Below are 7637 nucleotides of genomic sequence, written 5' to 3' on the forward strand. Positions count from 1 at the left end.
TCCTCCAAAACTTAAGCAATCGTAACCAAATTTGGAAATCTAAATGATTATGAAATTGTCTGTGTCGGACTGTTTTGATTTTTTGGCTAATTGATACCAGTTTTGAATACCACGCCTCTCATTGCGGCATAGTCAGTGAGGCCATTTTTGGCCATGTTTGAAGGGCTCTAGCGCCTTAAAAAACAAAAATATCAAAAAAAGCAAAACACACCGACACAGATATTGACAATATTAATCTGTGTTGAAAAAATCATTCCTCTAGCTTCAAAAACCAGGGAGGAAACAGTCGAGTACGTTTGTATGGAGAAATGATCACTCCTGTTGGCTCTTAATCTTTAAAAACCAACAGAGTCGGGCTCGCTCCCCACGGGTTCCGTAGACACACAATTTATTTTCGTACGTAAGATCGACTCACGCTTCTTTTTTCGTAGGTTTTTCTGTAATAAATATTATCCGTATTTTTCTTTAATTTATGACCGATACTTTCGCTTTTAAAGAGGGGTTTGTCAATGTTTGCCTTTTTTACAACTTCTTAACTATTTAACATAAAATTATACACGGTGTAACGTTTAGTACCTGGGGGTCAAACAGAAGCCAAAGATAAATGACTTTAAGAGCTACGATTTGACCCCCATGTACAGTCAGCATCAAATAGATAGTGACGGCCAAAGTGGCCATATATATGGGAACACACCCTTTAATATTATTATTTATTTTTTATTTGATACACTAGCAGCTCTTGGAGCTGATGCGTGTATATCGAGCACTTGTATTTTATTTTGCACCTTTGTTACCATATAAATTACGATGTGTCCTGATATGTATTATCTGATATATATTCAGCCACTTAGCGTCATTGTGAAGTTTATGCTGCATTTATGTACAACTATAATTATGGTTTCGAATAGCCATAAACTGCTATCATGCATGATCTAAACTACTCAGTACTACTAGTTGTTCCCAGTGGAAATTATTTCATGACAGTGGTATAATCATCATAAAAGGTGGGAATTTTTGAGCGTGTGCTAAAATAGTTTTAGGTTTTGAAGCGCTTGTATTATGTTTGTTTGTATACAGTGTGGAAATCCAATACTGACGCTAGCTACTAGCTACTAGCTTTTTTAAGTAACTGTCAACGCTTGTTGGCAGTTAGGTACTATAAAAAGCTCGTATCTCGTAATGTCATGTCATGTTATGTCCCGTAATGTTTGTAGTACACTGCTGCTCGGTAAATTTTCAAAAATTAATAACGGGTCATGATTAAGTGTAACTTAAAAAAACTTCTTAATTAATGATTAAACGGATAAATTGTATAAATATCTGGTTTAATTTATTGACCCGTATTGGTTTTACACACTGTATGTTTGTATGTGGGTAGACTCGCATATTGTAATATTGAAAGAGGTGAATATTTTTCCTCAGTCTGCCGTTGACCATGAACGCTGTAAAGGGTCCGAAACATCAAGATGTTTTAAATTAATTATACGCGATATAATCCGTTAAAATAGTTTTATTTCATGAGTACCTGTCGCGGTAATTGGTATTTTCTTATTTATTTGTACTTCTCATTTTATTTTCTATTACATAATTATGTTACCTATAACATTACGAATGAATTAGTGCTTGGACATCTCTTTAATACCGTGTTGTCACTATTGCACGAACGTTCATTTTTGTGAAAATTTGTTAGGGTTATACTCGTAAATTGTAACTATCTAATTTAGAGGAAAAATTACACAATAAATATTGTACTTTATAACTATATTCCATAGTCATAGTGTACAATATTTATTTTTGTTCATATAATTAATAAGTTTTTTTTCTTTATCAATAGGATACTTATAAGTATACATTATTCAAATATTAATGAATTAAAAAAAAAACAATTTAAAATTGCTTTAATAGATCTGATATAAGGATTTGTTAAATATGTGGTCAATCAAACTTTAAATTTGTTTTGGTATTTTATAATGTTGAGAGTGTCATTAATTATATCTCTCTCACTGTCTCAGCTCGTAAGTTACACATCGATATGCCTACGCTAGTCACTATTATGACATGAGAAAAAAACCTTCAATGAGTAATGTAAGTAGGTAACTACCTGTTACTTATGCGACAAAGCAGCCGGATGTAGAAAACCAATTACAAGTGACACGTAGAATTCAATTTGTTAACGCACACAATAAACAACATGTGACCGAAGTCCAAACAATTCTAAAAAAACCGGCCAAATGCGAGTCGGACTCGCCCACCGAGGGTTCCGTACTTTTTAGTATTTGTTGTTATAGCGGCAACAGAAATACATCGGATGGCCACGGTGTCGGTTTTTCATCCGCACATCAAAGGTAGTGGGCCAGCGATGGTGCGTACGCATCTACACGTGGTCCATCCATTCCACATTGCGTGCTCTCAACCATCGCATGGCCATCTCGCTGGTCCAGCGCTGGGCCATCGTGTAGAGGAACCATTAAATATTGCGTAGGTAGGAACCTATTTATAGCGTTGATTAGTAATAGGTATGTATGCAATACCTACATGGCTACATCAAACTAATCAACCTCCTTTAACTTTTCTATTTTGCTAAGTTACCTACTTATTGTTAAATATTAAATTTTAGAAATGATATTAAGTTTAGATCAAGAAAGGTTAGAGGAGGTTGAGCTACTCTAGTAAGCATATAATTTGAACTTGAATCAAAATTGTTCAGGAATGTCCTTGGTTATTATTTGAATGGACATAGGGTAGGTACCTATGCCAGATACCGTCCAGTGCCAGTTTCCGTCCACTTGACGGAGTTGCCATAAATAATTGCATATAATTTGAATATAAACCTACCTTACCGCATAATTTTGGACTTATTGCAATCCTTAATGTCTAAACAATAGATTGATCTACATAAAAAATATATTTCGCTAGAAGCGAAATAAAAATGAAACATATATATTGGTTGCAGCTTCGCATCCGTGCCTTTCAGAGCTCATAAAACCAAGAAAAAAAAGTTTAGACGGGAAATGTTCACAGTAAGTTTATTAACTGTTCTAGCTATTTTAAGTAATATTTTTAGCACGTATGTATACTTAGAAGTATAATAAAACCAAAAATTATCAGTTTTAAGAAGTTTTTTAAAGAAATCTTAGATAAATTTATAGTTAGTTTTTTTTGCACTAGAAAAAAGGTAAACAATCTTGACGTGTCTTTTTATTGATAAATATTGAAAAACCCTTATAAAAAAATTGTTTATATTACTTAAAAAAGGAAAAGAATGTTAAAGATCGTAGGTATATGGTATTTGATTTATAATTGTAACGTATTTGCTGTGATTTATTTTTCAAAACTGATTTTTAATTAAAAGACACGTCAAGATTGCTTACCTTCTATCTAATGCTAAAAAAATGAACTATAGTAGACGAGAAGTAACGTGCCAATTTTATTATGAAGTAAGTATTTAGTTTTCGTCCACGTGCGGAGGGAAACCCATAGCTAGGCGAATATTTAGTTTGACAATTTTATTTAAACATATCTAGTAAATATACATTTGCTTTTCCTCTCAATATGATGCCTATAAAAGTATCGCCTATTAAAGCAGGCATTTAGTTTACTTCCACTCCTTTGTCAACGGTGTGTAAATAAAATGGTATTTTGTACAATTGATTCTGAACCTATTTCTATTAAGGATTATTGAATTTTGTATGTAAATAGCTTGAGTCCCAAGTAAGGACATAGGTTAGGTTTATCACGAAAATAATCATTATAATACGCGGTCGAAGTCGCGGGCAGAAGCTATAAAATCAACTAAAAACGATTTATATACGTATAACATAACTAAAAATGAAATATATAATTGTAGTGGTCGGAAACTAGCTCATACGTGGACGAAAACTAACGAGCCTATGGTGGACGGAAACTAAAATAATTGGGAGATGCCTTGAAATGCGAAAAAAAATCTTAAAGAATTCTTACTTTAATGTGTTACATTTGTTTGTATTGCTCATATTGTCTATTTTAGGTTAATATCACTTGACCTTAAATAATATTTACGGTTTATTTTATAAAAAATATAATTTGCAAATAGAGTTGTGCCGTTCCCGGGAACGTTGCCCATTTTGTATGGGGAACGTTCCTAGGAACGGCACAACTATATATGCAAAAGTAGTGTTATACTTATTATATTATGGACGAAATTTGACACACTAACCCACTTACGAATGACAACGCTTCTTTTGGATCAAATAATTAAGTAACGATAGGTAAGTATATTCCGTTTTTCTAAGATCAAGTACGCCATAGTATTAATGTATGGCGAACTTGATCTTAGAAATTGGACAGGCTATACCACACTACGGACCTAATGACCATTGTATTAAAAACCTTGTATTGCATTGCAATTGCCATTTTATGGACAATTATTATAACCTATTTTTTTATCTTAGTATGTACCTACTCTGAAATAAAATTTATTTCACAATAATCTGACCAATACAATTGATGACATCACAAATCAGTTGAATAAATAATCGCTTGGCGAGCAAACCTTTTAGGGATTCTAAATTATCAGCTGAAAACAATATTATATTTAAAATATTTTAGACTCCCTAAAAGTATTTAAAAAATAACAACGCTGGTGGGGTTTTTCGCATGGCAGGCAGGTAATAGAAACCAACAAAAACGTTATAATTTTTAAAGTAGAACTATTTAATACCTACCTATCTAATCCTTAAAAACGAGATACCGCTGCACCTACTATATAAATATAACCTATTAAAATCCCATGTTGGCCAGCTTGAACAATGTCTATCCGTACCTACCTAGCTAGGGGTAGAAATAAAATGTACCTATTTACTTACCTATGTAGCCCTTGGAGAATATATTATAACCAAACGGAGTAGCCATTAACAGGCGTTCTGTCGAAACTATGACCAATGGTCGTAGACATTGTATGCACTGACGTTTATCTGATATGACTATTTTTACGTTACGTATACATTTGACGTGCCCCTCCGCCGCAAAAATCGGTACTGTTTTGTACAGAAAATTACAGACAAGGCATCTCCATTTGGTTATATTCTCTAAGATTTAGCCGTAAGTATTTACTTTTAAAAAATGAAGCCTTGTTTTAAATCTTGCTAAAAAAATTATGTAAAAAGACGTCAGTCACACCTTTGAGTTGGAACTGTATATCAGAAAAGCAAGGTCTCTTATTTATCTATAGAGTATTAAGGTATGTAGACCTAATTAATCTGTTGGCTGGAAAAGTCCGCACCAGTTTACATCGTCGATGAAAGTGCGTCGCTGCGAAGGTTGTTTTTATAACTTTAAGTACGTACTTACTACAAACAACCAAATGGTACGATGGTTAGCTTATTATTTAATCATTAATCAACTAGAATACAACTAAAACTCTCCGACGCGCTAATAACTACAACAGTTCTTAAAATGTTAAACATTCCTAAATAATGGCATGATAGGTACCTACTTTAATTAAAATAAACATTATTTTTAGACTAAGTAGAAATTGAAGCTTCAATAATCAATTAATCATACATCGGGGTTTTTAGGGTAGAGATAAACAGATAGGTTAGTAAAATATTTAAAAATATTTATCAGTACGGCTTTTACTCACTATTATTTTTAAATAATAGTGAGTAAAAACCGTACTGATAAATATTTTGAAATATGTCTAACGATAGTTTAAGTGAGATAGGTTAGTCTGAGAACCTCATATTCTGCCTAATGAATAACGACCTCTCTGTGAATTTGATACAATTTTATTTGCACCACACAAGCTCGTAAAAATCCTCTTTATGTTTTCAAAAACAGAATTAGTAGTTTTCAGAAGCAGGTAATTTGATGCAAATTTTGAGTTGATTTCTGATGTCGGCGAGTAGAATTGACTTTTAAATGATGATTTTCAATGATAGGTATTAAATAACGTTCATTTGGATTTGATTTGTAATGTTCTACAGTAAGTATTTTACTAGCGTTGGTGAGGTAAAAAAAAATGTGTTTCACTTTGTAGCAGTTCGTTTAAATATAAAAAAAAACATGATTTTTAATTTAATATTGATTAATTAATTATTCATTAGGTAGAAACCTGCTAGAGAACATTCTGTTTTTTAAGTCAATACCTACTCTTTGGCTAATGTCAAACATTCCCGCACCGCAAAACCCCGATGTATGTCAATAATACACAAGAAGCTTTGAATAATGACGATAATATTTACAACTTACTTACTATCTACAGGAATACTTACCAATAAACGCGTGTGACAATCCAAAAAAAATAATATCGAAACAAAAACACACAATAATCCAGTTCACAACACAGAGTGCGGAGATTTCAAATAAAGAATAATTTTAAATCACCAATAACCAAAGAGAAACAATAAAATTTAAACAAAACGCCAACGGGCAGCGTGCACTCGGCAGTTGGGAAGTGTTCTGGAGTTAGGAAAAACTGTTCGGCTGTTCAATTACTGTTACTGATGCTTCATAATCGATGTTGAATGTTGCCAATATTTACGTAATTTTTTTCAGCTTGTTAGATGATCGGCGCGATGTAGTCTAATACGAAGTAGTGAACCACCTCTGTCGAACGCACGGGCCGCACTGCTTGCTCGTACGTAACGGCAAAAGGTCGTCCGTTCCCCACAATCTCTTTCCGCGCAAGCCTTACCGAGTAAGAGCAAGACACAAAATTAAGAGCTCCAATAAACCATGGAAAAGAAGAAGACAACGATAGCGTCGAGTCACAGGAAAGCCCAAATTCAACTCTTGATACTTCCAACTTGACAGTGCTTTACCTTATTGAATTATTTATTACTCACAAGCATTGTAACTGTAATATATGTAGAACTAAAAGAGTGTTATATGTTATAAGTAAAAACCCGATGTTATTGAATAATGAAACCGAACTGGATTATATTTCGACGTCATCAAATAAGTACCCTGAAAATTTCATTTAAATATTATAGCCGTTTTCGAAGTTTGGATTCAAAATTTCCAAAGAAGGTGAAAAGTTTAAGATATAACTACCAATATTTATTCACCTTAAACCATTTAATTAATACATTAGTATACTTAGATAAGAACTGATTCTTGCGGTCGGTCTCGAATTCTCGATACCGATTGGTAGATGCTGACTTAAAATGGTCCTGATAAGAATTGTGCCATTCTCAACCAAAAGGGTACTTATTGTCGGTTGTCAATAAAGCGCTATTTCCACAATTTTACCTACAATTTGAAATCAACCTTATCGACAACCGACAATGTGGTACCTTTTGGTTGAAAAGGTCACAATTAATAAAAGCTTTTAAATATTTTTGACCCACCGCATACCGCTGACGGTACTGTAAAAATACTGTTCTGTATGGTTCAAAATACACGACGTTTAGGATCGGATATAAAGACAAAAACTAACCAAACATATTTGTTTAACTAGTATTTATAATTTATAAATTATTAAATGAAGTTAAAGTTAGTATAAGCGCTTGTGGTCTAGTCTAGCGGTAAGAGCGTGCGACTCAATCCGGAGGTCGCGGGTTCAAACCCCGGTTCGTACCAATAAGTTTCTCGGAACTTACGAGTATGTACGAAATATCATTTGATAATTACCAGTCGCTTTTCGGTGAAGGAAAACA

At 33.3% G+C, this 7637-nt stretch overlaps 1 protein-coding gene across 1 annotated transcript in view; it reads right to left on the minus strand.

Annotated features, from left to right (window-relative positions):
* The window catches only part of LOC134753940 (mucin-17), a 93378-nt gene extending 86806 nt beyond the window's left edge, over positions 1–6572 (minus strand). The window contains exon 1 of the mRNA XM_063689927.1: positions 6252–6572. The gene's annotated coding sequence lies outside the window, so the exon portion shown is untranslated. The remainder of the gene's footprint in view (positions 1–6251) is intronic.
* Between the last annotated feature and the right edge of the window lie 1065 nt (positions 6573–7637).

Source organism: Cydia strobilella, chromosome Z, assembly GCF_947568885.1.
Source record: "Cydia strobilella chromosome Z, ilCydStro3.1, whole genome shotgun sequence".
Taxonomy (NCBI): Eukaryota; Metazoa; Arthropoda; class Insecta; order Lepidoptera; family Tortricidae; genus Cydia; species Cydia strobilella.